The sequence below is a fragment of the Capricornis sumatraensis genome, chromosome 7 (genome assembly GCF_032405125.1).
Source record: "Capricornis sumatraensis isolate serow.1 chromosome 7, serow.2, whole genome shotgun sequence".
NCBI lineage: Eukaryota > Metazoa > Chordata > Mammalia > Artiodactyla > Bovidae > Capricornis > Capricornis sumatraensis.
The window spans coordinates 108,024,597-108,041,178 of record NC_091075.1 but is presented as its reverse complement, the minus strand read 5'-3'; positions in this window follow the sequence as shown (position 1 = coordinate 108,041,178).

Genomic DNA, 16,582 nt, shown 5'->3' with positions numbered 1-16,582 from the left:
ATAAGCTTCATCTTTGAGGAATAACTGAGAAATACTTGAGAGCAAAAAAAAAAATGTCCTTACTGCAAAAGCATTGTTTTCCCTTCATGAAATATTAATTTCAGATCAGGTTGAGATGCAGCAGAAATATTTATGATAAAAATGTCTCAGTTTGGTAGCATGGGTGAACTCCCAGTGGAGAACTAGAGTTCTCCTGGATAACAAGGAAATGTGATTTGTTACTTTACATGTTTCCAATTGTTTAAACTGCTTATGATACCATAAGGGTATTAATTATTTGGGGATTAAGATTCTCCTCCAAATTCCATCTATTTATAAAGCAATTCTTTCCTTCCTAACACATCCACTGAGACCCCAGGTGGGTTACGAGCTCAGAAGTGGTTTTAATGCCCAAATTTAATGTACAGTCTTTTGGAGGTCTTAAGCATGCTCCCAGTCTATAGAATCTTGTTTCTTTAATTTCAGTTTTTTCTGAAATATTGATGTGTTTTAACCATCAAATCCATTACCTTTACAAAATACTTTTTTACAAAGTGAGCAAATCTTTGGGATCATCTCCAAAGTGGTGGGATTAATGGCCCAAATGGATGACTAGGGTAGGAACCCCTTTACTCTCAGAATCCCAGTCAAGCCATGCACCTCTCTTGACATGGCCCTCTTTATACCTTGAGGGAGGTGAAAGAGACTTATAGGGAGGGCAGGGTAGGATGGAACAGCTATTTCTCAAACAGGTTCATTTTGGACTACCAGGGCACCCCAGAAGCCTAGGGGTCTGTAAACCCCAGGGGAACTGTATTACTGAAATGAAAGCATAGATGCACATGGCAAAATAAATTAATGACAAGCATATTCCAGCCCTTTCTCTTAGGCTTTGGAGGCTGGTGTACATTCAGGCAATTCTAGCACTCGGTGTGGCATTTATGATTAGCCCTGTATTGGCCTCTACCTCTTAATGCAGTTGAAGAAATAAACAGGCATCATGAAAAAGAAAAAAGGTATCTTCTTCCTGTGGATTCCCAGAGGGCCTAGGGTCTCTTCCTGCTCAGACCGTTTCTGACCATGGGACCTAGGAAGCCGGGTACAATCTCTTGGTACAGGCAGGATGCAGGCAGCATCCCCATGGCAGAACCAACTCTGGACATGTTAGCACCATTTGTAATGAGCGCCCTGCTGTGACTGACAGATGGCACTGGAGCATCACTTCCCTTTCAGCAAGAGCCATGCTTTGGCTTTATTTCTGTGGCTAACTGGGAAGAGAAACTGAAATCAATGCCTCAGTTCCTATAGAAAATGAATGCACAAAATGCGATGAAATTTCCACATTTCTGGGGTGCTGCAGCCTCTCAAGGTGCCTGAATGAAGGCAAGTATCTAATGATGCTATTTTATCTCAGAATCTCAGATCACCTCTAGATCCTGGAGATTCCTGGAGAAAGATCTGCAGGCCTGGGGGTGGCAGTCGGGGGGGGGGGGTGTGGGGAAAGGTTCCTCAGCCTAGAGACCCTTCCCCACTCCCATTATCGTGTCCCAAGTAGGGGTCAGGGTTATTTCTAAGGAAAATTATAGGAGCCTTGGGAAGAAGTTCCTGACTCACAGGGAACTGGTGGAGCCCCTCTGGGCATGCCTCCACTGTATCCCACTAGCTCCTTATGTTCCTCTATTATTTATAAATATACATCTTTAATCTCACTCCCTTACAGTTATTTATGGCACTATGGAGAACAGTATGGCGGTTTCCTAAAAAGTAAAAATAAAACAACTGTATAATCCAGAAGCAATTTCACTACTGACCGTGTACCCTGACAAAACCATAATTCAAAATGACACATGCGTGCACGTGTTCACGGCAGCACTAGTCGCAATAGCCAGGACACGGAAACAGCCTAAATGTCCATCAACAGAGGAATGAAAAGGAAGATGCAGCATTTATATGCAATGGAATATTACTCGGCCGTTAAAAAGGAACAAAACTGGGTCATTTGTGGAGACGTGGATGGACCTCGAGACTGTCAGACAGAGTGAAGTCAGAGAGAGAAAAACAAATAATGTATATTAATGCACATATGTGGAACCTAGAAACGTAGTACAGATAAACCTATTTGCAAGGAAGGAATAGAGACACAGGCATAGAAAACAGATGTGGACATGGTGGGAGGAAGGAGGGATGAGCTGGGAGATTGGGGTTGACCTATGCGCACCACAATGTGCCAACAGGTACTCAGTGGGAACCTGCTGTTACAGCCCCGGAAGCTCAGCTCAGTGCTCTGTGACGACCGAGAGGGGCAGGGGGAAGGGAGGACATGGATGTGTACGTACAGCTGATTCACCTCATTGTTCAGCAGAAACTGGCACGATATTGTAAAGTAACTATCCCTCAATAAAGCAATAATAAAAAATGAAATGAAGTACTATGGAAAAAGTAGACAAATGAGGGCAGAGCCTTGCTCTGTGGTGTCTAATCCCTAGTATCTGGACCATGTTCAGCACTTAGCAGACCTCAGTACATGTTTGCTGAATACATGGATAAATTCTGAGGAGGGCATGACAACCCACTCCAGTATTCTTGCGTGGAGAATCCCCATGGATAGAGGAGCCTGGCGGGCTACAGTCCATGGGGTCTCAAGAGTCAGACACGACCAAGTGACTAAGCACACCATGGTCGTGTGGACTTGGATTTTACTTACTCTTTGCCGACAGACAAGACCTGACCTAGAAGTTGCTGCCTGGCGGCCTTTACCACTCTGACCTGTGTTGTAAATGTTGAGATAGAAGTAGATTTCCTTTCAACATTTCACTGGAAATTAACTCAGAAATAACTCTAAACATATGGAGGATTCTTGCTGAGCGGTGAGTTACTGAGTTTCCATTTAGGATGAGCTTAGGACTGCTGGGGGTGGGGGATGGGGTGGGGGCTTCCCTTGTGGCTCAGGGGTAAAGAATCTGCCTACAGTGAAGGAGATATAGGTTTGATCCCTGGGTCAGGGAAGGTCCCCTGGAGAAGCATATGGCAACTCACTCCAGTATTCTTACCTGAAGGATCCCATGGACAGAGGGGTCTGGCAGGCAGTCCATGGGGTCACAAAGAGTTAGACACGACTGCAGTGACTGAGCGTGCATGCAGGACCGCTAGGAGAATCAAGTGTGGTGACTGTACTTTCTGTAAGAGTGAGAAGTGTTAGCGAGTGGCAGGTGCTGAGCAGATGGGAATGAGTGGACTGAGGTTCCTACATCCACTTCCTCTGCCTCACTACACGGTAACATGCCTGGGGTATTTAAAAAATACCAATATCTGGACTCCAGCCTGGTAAAGCTGACTCAGACTTTTGGAGGCATCAATATATTGCCTTGGCCAAAAAGTTTGTTCAGGTTTCCATAACATGTTACAGAAAAATCCAAATGAACTTTTTGGCCAACCCACACCTTCCTCATCTGGTGGTCATGATTTACACCTCCCTCATTTGGTGGTCATGATTTGCAGGTAAGCACTTCTTATTTCTGGAGACTAAAACCCAAAAGTGACATAGGACATTTAATTATAAAAGTTCAAGTTAATGTGAATCACCATTTCTCCACGTCTTAGCTACCTTCTGTTCTCATGTCTTCCTGACAATAGTCTTACTGACAGCTATTATGTTACCCCCATTTTACAGATAGGCAAACTGAGGCTCAGAGCAGGTAGACAAGGTGTCCCAACACCTAACTGAACCATTTGAAGGCCAATGGTTTGTAAAACTATCTTGTAGAGCAGGCTACCTACCACCTGTGAATGTTTGGTTTGGTTTTGTATAAAATAAGGATGATAATACAGATCATATGGGTTTACTGTGACAGCAACTGGGGACACACAGTAGATGCTCAGTGTTCGTTCCATCTTTTTAAAAAGCGTATATGTCGGGAAGGGATGGGCATGGTCTTTAATAGGTCACATTTGTAGAACTGACGGACATGAAACTGTCTGATTCACCACATCCCATTCTCACCACATCCTTTACAAAAATGACTCAGGTCAGGTAAGACCTCAGCACTCTCAGACGGGGCTTAGACATTCTGAGTAGAGCACAGCCCTGTACACCTCACGGAGTGCCATCCACTCTGTCTTGTGGACAGCACCACTTGGCTGGCTCATCCTCTGATATGGGTCAGTAAGACCCCAGTTTTGCTTTTGAAATGCCAGAGAAGTTGGGCTCCCTTCGAAACATTTTAAAATTCTTTTTGTACAATGGATTGCTCACATCTCTTAAAAGCGGCTAGTAAAAATCTCTCTTTTAAACTTTTATTAAGGTTTTAAAATACAAACCTAATAAGCACTGATGTTACAGACTGCATAATTTTCAAAGGTTTAGGTACAAAGCAAAAGCTAAGAATTCCTTCCGCAGCCGCTCCTCTGTCCACCGCTGATGCCCTAAGTGTTAGCACTTTGTCAGAAGTCTTTCTGCAATTTTGCTCTGCAAGGAGCTCTATTAAAGAAGACAATAAAACATGAGAAACATAACAACATACTTCCAACTTTTTAAAACCATTCTTTGTCACCAAGTATGGAGGGATTGCAGTTTTTTAATGGATTTTTTAAAGGAATCTTTGAGCTGGAAGAGATCTACCAACCTTTTCATTATTCAGATGAAAAAACAATGAGGTCCAGAACATTCCAATGCTTTGTTCAAGGCTACACTGGGGATGGCTGGAAAAGAGCTTTCCTGACTACCTCCCCAAGGCCTCTGATCCTAGGATATAAGCTTTAGAGGAAAATACCCTGTGATTCCTTCACACTGTACATAAGCTCGAGCCAAAAGCTAGGCACAGGGGTAGGTAACCCTCCACAAAGATAGCCTTATTTTGACTCATTTCAGCATAACTTAGAACTCCTGGTTAATACACTCAAATGAATGAAGGAATTATAAGCAAGACATTCAAAATCATAAATGCTCCCAAAGTGGAAAAGGGGTTACAAATTTGATGTGCATTACTGTAATCAAGTCACTGAATTCCTCTAAATAGTAATATCCAAAAATCAATGTCTAGAACCATGCTCTGTGCTTAGTAACTCAGTCGTGTCTGACTCTTTGTTACCCCATGGACTGTGTCCCACCAGGATCCTCTGTCCATGGGGATTCTCCAGCAAGAATACTGGACTGGGTTGCTATGCCCTACTCCAGGGCATCTTAGCAACCCAGGGATTGAACCCAGGTCTCCCACATTTCAGGTAGATTCTTTACTATCTGAGCTACCAGGGAAGCCCAAGAATACTGGAGTGGTAGCTTATCCCTTCTCCAGGGATCTTCCCAACCCAGGAATCAAACCAGGGTCTCCTGAATTGCAGGCATATTCTTTACCAGCTGCACTACCAAGGAAGCCTGTCCATAACCATACATATCCAAATATAATATGACCAATGTTAAAACAACTTGCAAGCTTTACTTTGTTATGCAAGGGAATGCACATCCATATTTCCATCATGTTTATAGTTTGTAGGATATTTTCAGAGGCATCAGCTTATTTCACACTTAATACTGGAAAGGGGTGACATGGACACCCCCATTTATAAAGGAGGAGAGGCCAAGTGCTCCTACAAGGTCATGCACTGGTTAATGACGGCACTGGAAGTCAGTTTTGTGTCCAGGACTCTTCCAGTAACTGACGTCCACTGTTTGTGTTACACTGATGAAGTCCTCTTCCTCAGTGGACAAAACTACTTACAAAGAGGCCATGAACTAGACACTCCACACTCATCCAGAGAGAATGGCCAGAGTACCTAATGGCCAACCCCCCTTTCCCTGTGTCCTTTGTTGACCTAGAAGCACAGGATGAGGGTTGCTGTGGGGTAGGACATAGGGTATCTGGGAAACTGGAGTTTAGTCCCAGTTTTTTAGTAACTTTCTTGAAGTCAGTGGTCCAAGATCACACAGCTCAAGTCCAAATCCCATCCTTTGTTGTGCATGGTCCTTGACAATCAAAACCCAATAGACCTTCCCAGGTTCTTTTCCACATGCTACCAACATCCAAGCTGCTGGCCTCTATGATCCCATCAAGCTGTGCAAAGTCTCTGTGTCACACTATATGTTCTTACTCCTTCACACCCTTGCACATGGCACCCCATTTACCTAGAACAACTTCCGTAAATCAAGAAGATGCTGACTTAATCTGCAAAATCCAGATCAAGTATGATCTCCTTTATGAAGATCCCCTGGGCTGTCCAAGACAGAGTCAGAATTCATTCTGTTTTATCTGCACCTGTTTTTACAAAGCACTTTGCTAACAACAATCATAGGGGGAGTTAGAATAGAATCTACCTTATACTGAGTTTTAGGCATGCCTGGAGAGAAGGCACAATATTTGAATAAAGTTAGTTTTCAGTAAATGGCTATTGGATAGATGAATGAATGGATGGGTGGATGGACAGATGGGCATATGGGTGGCAGAATGATCTAGGAGTACGTAAAGCTCAGTGGGCAATATGGTTGAATTGCTAGAAGGTGGAATGCTTGAGTCCTGTGGATTTGGGCTCTTATTGCAGATGGGTGACCTGGGGCGCATAATTTAATCTCCAAGGATCTCATTCTCTTTAAAAGTGAAATCCACTCTCTACCCCACTGCACTAGCTGGGAGCTCTAGGATGCAGATGGATAGAAGTCATACCAATGGCTCCTCACACTTGGCTTCCTGTTGAGTTTGGTCAGTGGAAGAGATTCAGAGCAGGAGACCCATGAGATGTAGATTTTTATTCCACCCACCACAGCTCAATCCCTGCGAGTGCCTCACCCAAAAGTCACAGTTCTTTTCCCATCAGCCCTGCTTCTGGATCCCCGTGGCCACTGGCTCCCTCGACCCCTCCTGGCACATGCCCAGTCACAGCCCCTCAGGTCCTTCACGGTCCTTTGGGATCCCCTACAATCTGCCCAGACCTTTTAAACCGTCTCTTTATTAAACTGTTCTCAAATTACCCAGTTTGAGGGTGCCATCTGTTTCTTGCTGGAACCCCAACTGATCCCATGGGTAATATCCTTTATACCTCCCAGAGTCTCTGTGCAGCTAAATGGGGATCATGGATGTAAAGTCCTTGTTGAATACTCTCAGGGTCTCTGCTGCTGATTTATATGGTAAGTGGGACTAATGATTTCTCCAACGCAAGCAAATACAAGCCACAAATAAACTGTGGTGTCCTATGTGAAGCGGTATATAAATGTAACTCCCAATAAATATTTCATGGCGGAGTCACACTCTGAAAGGAAAAGCATCCTTTCTGCACGCACATGGGCTCCCCAGAGCAGAGCTCGGGCTAATGCGTCCTGGGCGCCCAGGGGAAGCAGGCAATGGCACGTCAGGCAAAACCAGGCTTGCTCGGGACAGGATTGCCCAGCTTCCCGGGGGGCAGATTGGATGAATACTGACAGAAAGAGGACAGCATGTCAGGGAAGACATCCTCTCCCCCATCCCCTCCTGAAATAAACCAATTATCAACCTGGATTGATTCTCTCTCTGTCGTTTCCTCTAAGCTGCCACCTGTATCCTGTTTTAACAGGAAGCGACAGGAGCCTGTTCACCAGAATTAAAACATGACGGGGAAGGCCCAGTAATGAGCTTGCTTTTGTTTGCACAGGCTGAGTTGAAGATCCCCCTCATTTGCCGGGTGCCAAGAAAGATGCACAGACCGTAAGTACCGCGAGCGCGCATCTCGCGTTTCCTCCGTGGGGACCGGAGTAGGGTGCTGGGGAGAGCTACCGGAAGGATGCAGTGTGCCCACGTGGAAAGGTGGGGCTTGAGGATGTGTGGGTGCTCAGCGATTTCTGCAGGAGGTTCCTTGTTCTTCCCTAGTGCAGTCGGGGATGTGGGTTTAGGCAGAGACTAGATACCCAGCAAAGGAGTGCCAGGAGGGCATCCAGAAATACCACCCATCCACTTCCCACCAGGGTGTGAAATGAGAATTAACAGAACCGCAGTATGCACACTTATTCCCACAGCAGAGAGCCTGGAATCCAACTTTCTGTCTGTGGAACACCCAGAGCGGATGCTGCGGCTGGTTTAGGATACTGTCTCAATGGGTATCTGCATCAGCAAAAATTCATCCCATTTCGGAGGTAGTAAAAAAGATAGCAGGCCTCCAAAGTGTAAGAAATATTTATGATGAAAAACAAAAGTCCTTTAAATTGGGGTATTGGGTGCCCTGATTTTAAAATCAACCTGCTTGTTTATTTACGGGCTTTATTTTGCCTTTGGAGAGGCAGCACTGTTTTTCTCCTCTGTGTGAAAAGAGCAGTCGTGTGAGAAAAAACAAGGATTACAGGGTCAGGGAGACCTAGTATCAACCCGTTGCTTCGCCCTGTCGTTTTATAGCCATACAATATTCAGAAAGTTTTACCTGTTAATAACTCCCTGGATATATTAACCCTTCCCCTGGGAAGAAGGATCTGGCCTGGAGAGGAAGACTGCCCAGGGGTAGCCCATGGTAACGAGATGATGCCTGGGTATCACAGGTGGGCACTGGACACGTGGTTGACACCAGGGTGACACAGAAGCACAGCCAAACAAGAGACTTAGACCCCTCTTGGGCGGCAAAGTAGGGTTACTTTGACAGTCTCAGCAATATTTGCTATGGACATCTATCTGTCTTGGAGGTCGTGAGTCCCTCCCCTTTAGTCCTTGTTTCTGTTTCTCTCTGCAATTCTGCTCTGTGCCAATAATCTCCTTCCTAAATAGGAGAGGTGTCTCCCTTTCACGACTTGAGATGGCTTTGTTTTTAGCCAGATCTTGGTCCCTCAGCAGTTGCTCTCATCAACCTTCCCAAAGGGTAGTTTTTTTTAGTTCAGCTGTAGAGTCATATTGGATGTGAAGCTGCCCATACACAGGCCAGGAAACAAATCAAATCATCATAACATCATAATCATGAGTTTTCTCCTCTGAGGATGTTGAATCTGAATCTGTACTTTCACAAGATCCCCAGTTGATTTATATAACCTTGATAAAGTCTGAGCAGCATCTGACTGTAGAGGAATGGTTCACAGAGCTGTCTCTATCGCAGTACCCTGCAGAAGTATCTCGAATATTTGTCAACTCGGGGAAGGCAGTTACGTATCAAAGGTTACATGACCATAAAATGGAAATTTTCTTCTCTCCCTCCACACACACACACACACACAAATATACACACTGTACATACACACAAGATTTTGGTCTGCTACACCTTGGAGGGAGCACACCTTCCTCTGTGAAAATCATTAACCCAGTTAGTTCAAGGCAGTAGATTTTAAATCTGACTGACCATTAGAATCATCAAGGAAGCTCCAAACAAAATTTCAGCAACTTTCCCCAGACCAAAGAAATCAGAATACCTGAACAGTGGGCCGTTCTATTAATGCATAACTGAGTCTAACCTGCAGCTAAGCTTGCAAAATTCTGGTCTAAGATATCTTACGATTCCATAATCTAGAATTCTGATTTTCTAATGTGAAATTCTAAATGGCCTTTGTAACTACAGCTATTTACTCTGAGCCACTGGGCATTTTTACAAAGAATGAATAAACATAAATGAAAGGATGATACAGAAATAGATTATATATTTATGCACATCCACACACATATGGGTGCATGCACAGTGCAAATATATGCACACGCTTTCCCCTTCAAATATATCGGCTGGGTCAAAAGCATTTACTGTACTTGATTTTTATTGCTTGTTTCACTTAACATCATCTCTTCAAGCATCATCCATCTAGTGTCAATTTCTCTCCCTTTTTTTTAAATTCCTTCGGTGAGTTTATTTATTTTTTTGGCTCATTTGTTTTTGATAAGTACAGAACAAAACACAATTATTGGAGGACAACTGCTCTACAATATTGTGCTGGCCTCTGCCACACATCAACACGAATCAGCCACAGGTATACCTATGTCCCATCCCTCCTGAATTGTTCTGCCATCTTCCCCACCATCCCACCCCCCCCCCCCCAGGGTGTCACAGGACACTGGGCTGAGCTCTTTGTAGAAGGTAGAACGGCCATTGCCAGTGACTGGGGCAGGGCAAATAAGTAGCTGTTTAAAGTATATAGAGTTTGCTTTGGCAAAATGTTGTGAAGTTTGGTTGCACAATAGCATGAATATACTTACCACAACTGGACAGTATACAAATGGTTGAGATGGTAAATTTAAGCTTTTTATTGCTTTTCTGCTATTTAACATGAGGCTCCTTTGGGATGGACGTGTACAGTCTGCTGTATTTAAAATGGGCAATCTACTGTATGGCGCAGGGAACTCCACTTGGTGTTGGGTGGCAGCCTGGATGGGTAGTTTGCGGGAGAGTGGTTACATGTATGTCTATGGCTGAGTCACTTCACTGTTCACCTGAAACTATCACAACATTGTTAATCAGCTGTACTCCAATATAAAATTAAAAGTTTAAAGGAAAAAAAAAAAAAAACATTTACTGAATAGTATATCCTATTCCGGGCACTGAGCCAGGCCCCTCCCTTACGAAGATGAATAAGGTCTAGCCCCTGCCCTCAAGAGCATTAGTCGTACATTAAGCAAAGCATTTTAGTGTTAGGTAAAAGTGGTGGGAACGCTCCACAAATGCTACAGAGTCCAGCTGTCCTGATTCAAAATTGCTTCTGAAATTAGCAAGCTATTCTACATTTACTGTCTCTGCAACCGGTCTCCTTAGTAATCAATCAAGCTACATAAAGCCTCATTCCTTGGAACAAACCGGTGGAGTTAGGGCAGACTGATCACATTGGCCCACTGCTCATGACACCCTTGGGGCTGGATACGGGAGTCCCCGATTTGGTTTCCAGTATCTCTCCATCATTCTGGACAGAACAGATAAGAATTGTGGTGCTGCGGTTCTGGATATTCTGGAAGAGACCATTAGAGTGATCACTTCTAGGCCTTTCCAGTAAGAAAATGCCCTCCCTGGCCCAGCTCCTATGGGAACTCAAACACTCAGATCAGGGACTAATGAGGGAATAATCAGCCCCAATGTGCCCCCTTTGAAACGTGCTGAGAGGGTGTAACAGTAAGCTCACTTTGTTTACCCTTAAAATGATTCTTAGTTCCGTGGAAATTTCAGAAAATATACAAATATACCAAGAAGAAAACAAAAATCACCAATTATCCTAGGACCCAGAAATAACCGTGTTTTGTTACCAATCCTTCTCATTGGTCTATGTCTTGTGTAATATTTGGAAATTTCAGGAAGTCTATTTTTAAAACCTGTATTGTTTTCAGTTATTCATTCAGTAACACTGTTTTATGTTATAATCATTGTCCCACGTTAGTAAGTTCTCTTCAAAAGCAGAGTGTTTTAAGGCTTGTGTTGAAATAAGATTGACAATCCCATAGCCATAATTCCAAAGTCAAGAGGCTTCCAAATACTGAAAATTTTTGGTAACTAGAGTGAGAACAAAATTTGATCCTCGATGAAGTGAAGTTATGGACGTTCTTCATTTATCCCACTTAGTGTGAAAACCCACACACTTCGTGTTTAATGACTACCTGTTGCTCCAGAACTTATTGTAAATATTACATAGTATTCAATACAGGCACAATATTACTTTTCTAAATTCCAAAATATCTGGAATCGCTAGCCCTAAGGAATTTAGAAAGCAAATGGTGGATCTGTATTTTACCTGGTGGTTTGTTTTATCTTGACCTTGGCTTTGGACATATCACTGGTTACCTATAAAGTTTTATGAGGCAGTTTTATTGCTGAGATCTAACTTAATACTTTATACTCTAGGAGTAATAGACTGTTTCACTATGGTCCCCAGCATGCGACGTTGGGTGTCTTATCACAGGGAATACAATTATTCTGTGATAGTCTAGTATAACATAAGAACACAGGCTCAATCAAATCATCTAACAAAACTTACTACATTTTTTTTCTTGCTTTGGGGAACTTGTCTCTCATGTCTATTTTGGAATGAGTTTCGATGGCTAAAAAAAGTTTGTCCCTAAAAGAGAGAGTCTTAATGGTATGGAACTCAAGTTTCCACATATGGTTGTAACCCCATTAGTAATAGCTCTAAGAGAAAGAATTAAGACGCTCCTTTTTTCTTCGGCATGCACACATAATCTTTATTAGAACCTATGAAGAGTGAAAAGTGTTAGTCACTCAGCTGTGTCCAGCTCTTTGTGATCCCACGGACTATGGCATGTCAGGCTCCTCTGTCCATGGGATTCTCCAGGCAAGAATACTGGAGTGGGTAGCCTTTCTCTTCTCCAGGGAATCTTCCCGGCCCGGAGATCAAACTCAGGTCTCCTGCATTGCAGGCAGATTTTTTACCACCTGAGCCACCAAGCAAGCCCCCATTAGGAACTGTATACTGTGTTTAAAACCAACCACCAGGCCTATTTCAGCTTTTAGTTAATTCAAGATCACTTTACCTCCAAAACTTTTCTACCTATTTCTGTTCTGTACCATTGTTGTTGTTCAGTCACTAAGTCATGTCCAACTCTGCAACCCCATGGACTGCAGCATGCCAGGCTTCCCTGTCCTTCACTGTCTCCCGGAGTTTGCCCAAACTCAAGTCCATTGAGTCGGTGATGCCAGCCAACCATCTCATCCTCTGCCGTTCCCTTCTCCTCCTGCCTTCAATCTTTCCCAGCATCAGGGCCTTTTTCAATGAGTGGGCTCTGTGCATCAGGTGGCCAAAGTATTGGAGCTTCAGTTCCAGCACCAGTCCTTCCAATGAGTATTCAGGGTTGCTGTTCTGGAAATACATTTTTAGATGAGTGGACTCTATACACAAATAGAACAGGAATGACTGGTTAGATTGTTCCCACTTGAAAGTTTCTTCCTTTCTGTAAAGTGTTCAGTGGTTTTTAGTATATTCACAGAATTGTACAACCATCATCCTCAATCAATTTTAATTTTCATATTCTTTATATATTATAGATGCAAGTCCTTTATCAGATGCCTGAACATTTTCATCAACTCCAAAAGAAACCCAATTAGAGACTCTTCTTGAATAGTCTTAGGATAAAAGGCTTCTGATACAGTGAGTTTAAAAATTGTAAGAAAGGGTATCTTTGTACTGACATCAGCAAAGCCAGCTTCAGGTCAATGCCAATCATTAATCATTAAGCAAAATAATGATACTTTCCCACAGTAATTTACTCACTGGAATTCAGCATCTAGTTATGAAAATATGTGCTTAGTCATTCAGTCGTATCCAACTCTTTGTGACCTCATGAACTGCAGCCCATCAGGTCCTCTGTCCATTGGATTCTCCAGGCAAGAATACTGGAGTGGGTTGCCAAGCCCTCCTCCAGGGAATCTTCCCAACCCAGGGATCGAACCCAGGTCTCCTGCATCACAGGCAGATTCTTTACCAACTGTCCAGTTATGAAAATGAAAGGGTAGAAAGAAAACATTCCTACAGGCCAGTAGGGCCTACAGGCCAGGCACCCTACTAGTCAATTTGCAGGAGGATCTCTGCCATGCTGACTAGCTGTTCAGCACTAAAACATGCTTCCCATATCGCCACATAAGATCTGCCACCTTGGATAACCACCCAGTTCGGAGTCAGTTGAAGCCACATCTCTCTGACTCCAAAGTCCATGATCTTTGTGCCAAATTGAGCTGCTACACAATGATTAGGAAAATAATCCTGTGTAATCTCACCAAGGACACATTCCCAACCTGAATGACTGCTTTCCTTGTATGGGCATATTTTCTCTTTTAGAATTCTCCTGATGAAATTCTCTGCGTCACTGGGTGGCAGTGGCTATCAGCTTCTCTCGAAAGGGTCCAGTTCAAAGTTTAGTACACAGGAAGTCCCAATAAATATTTCTCTCTATATGTATTGGATGTGGCATAATCAGTTTTATGATGAAATGATAAAATCTTGTGTAGACCCCAGGTCATTATTTCCCTTCCCGATACATGTGAACACCGCTGCCTTTGACCTCAGGGAGCAACTAAGTTTTGATTTGCAAGAATTAATAAGTGTAAATCCCACCGAACCTTGGGGAAATGAGAAGCAGCGATTTGGGCATCCTGAGATCAGAGCCTTGCATCCAGCAGGGGAATCAATGTGGCTGGCTTCCCAGTTACTCAGTAGTAATTACGAACCAACTCTCGGGGCAACCAGGCTCGCCCACTGGTGCTATCAAAGGCATGGAGCTAGGATTCAGCTTCGTGGTTGGCTGGCAATTAAAAAGCTACAAGCTGTGAGAGAACATAGCTGAGGTACAGGGTGAGAGCTTGACCAAGGTTGCAGACAAGGCCAAAGACACTATTGCAAGAGTAGCAGATGTGGTTAGTCCTGAGACGTATGAAGATGGGTGGTGATGGGGCAACAGGGGGTGTGAAGATAAACTTTCTTCTCTCTTAATGGCTGAATTGCCAGCTGGGGATGGAACTAGCTGACTGAACTCACCTACCACCACTTGGGAAGCTTCCAGATGAACAAACTTAGTCTCCTGCTAACTAGCCATAAGGCTGGACTTTTCTTTGTATGGGTGGCCTTTAAAAACATCACAAAAAGTAAAGAAGGTTGTGACTTATTTTCATCTTTGAGTTTATTGTTCTCATTCAAGTAATATATATTCACTGCTAAATACAAAATATATTTACATAAAGAAAAATACCACTAATCAAACCTCTGAAAAGGAGTCAACATTACTGGATTTTTGTTTTATGGCTTTTTCATACAACCATGCATCTATTTTATTTTTTTAACTTGAATGTATTATAAATATTTTCAAATGTTACTAAAGTCATTTTCATAGCCATAGAACCTTCCATCATTTAAGCAGCTCATATTTTATATTCTTCCACTACTAAAAAAATAACACAACCCACAGACAAATTTGACAAACTCTATTCATCTAACCATGTCCAAATGTTAAAATGCTCTGTTTCGTTACCTGCAGTGAGCAAATCCAGCACACCCAGGGAAACTTACAAGTCTGGACAGTGTCTGGAGAAACTGACCCCCAATGATAGCTTATAATGATCACATAGTATTTTATTATATAAAGGTGCAGAGAAATCAGAAATAAGAACGAGCATTTATGGTTGGATACTCCATAAAGATCAAATTACCAGTTGCTTGCATATTCTCCTTTACACACACCTGACATCTAAAAGGGGTTTTGAGACAGTTAAGCAACAATGTATGCGATAGGTGTAGCACCCTGTCTGGCACACGGGAAGCCAATAGATATTGTAGCAGATGGTACTTTCTAAACATGGCAGCAGTAACATCGCCCACCACACTTGCCCTAGTGCGTGACCTGACCACTCCCGATTCAGAAGTCAATCAATTTCTCCACTTCCCTTAGCTTGTGAGGGCCTGTGGCAGTGTTGACCAATGGTATATATATGGCAGAGGGGACACTACCCAGTCTGGGCAGAGGCTTTAACACCAGGCGACTCTGCTTTCTCCCTTTGGAAGACCACGTCCACCTGTCACATGCTATGACCGTCAGGCTGTGAGGAGCTCCGATCTGTGGAGAAGTCCTGGGGAGAGAGATCCCATGAAGAGGCAAGGGACTGAGGGTCACTGGGCACCAGGCTTAAGATCAGGAAGCCTTCTGGGGCATTCAGCTCAGTCCAGTTTTGAGAACCCAACAGCACGATAGAACCTGAGAGGAAGCCATCCAGCTAAAAGCCAAGAGAGAAAAAAGTAAACTGTTTCTAAGGCGCTGCTTTGGAGGAGGGTCTGAGGTAGCAAGAGGTGACTAGGACAGATATTGTCCTTTTTATTTACATATTTTTATTTGCTTGGCCACTCGGGTTCTTCTTTGCTGTGTACAGGCTTTCTCTAGTTGTGGCAAGCAGGAGTGCTGTTCATTGTGGCGCTTGAGCCCTAGAGCAGGGGCTCAGAGGTTGCGGCTCATGGGCTTCATTGCCCTGTGGCACATGGGATCTTTCTGAACCAGGCTTCGAACCCACACACCTTGCATTAGCAAACAGATTCTTAACCACTGGACCACCAAGAAAGCCCTTTGTCTGATATTTTTATCATCATTGCAGTTATTACCACAAGCTAGACTCTTTGCTGTTGGATATTCAGGATTCAACTTAGATATCTGTAGGATTTGGAAAAACATCCATTCCAGAGGAGAATGACATAAACAAACAGCTCCTTGCGGGCAAGCAGAGGGCCAGTTAAGGAGTTCTTTGTTCCATGTGTGTGCAAATTGCCAAGGGCACACAGAAGAGGTTCTGGTTATTCTGTGAGAGAGCATATCTTGGGAAAGGGTATGGTGGTATTAGAAAAGACTTCCTCAGAGGAGGTGATAGTTGAGCTGAGCTAGGGGAATGATGGGAAATTACCAAGTAGCAAATGGAGGAAGAGTAGGGATAGACTTAAGAAATCACTGCAGCTGGAAAAGCTCAATCAGGATTTAATATAAAGGGTAGTGTTACATTGACTGATAACTTGAATTTTGTTGCTTCAGAACTGAATCTAAGTAATTGAAGAGAGAATTTCTTGGCAATTTATGATGGCTGGTGGAATTCTAGTTCCCATCTCTCTTTAACGATGGGAAAAGAAGGCCCTTCAATCCATAACCAGAAGGAGGATAAAGGCCTGAATCTCGGTTACAATGCTTAAAATCTCATGTTGGAGGGATGGATGTTTGCTGCC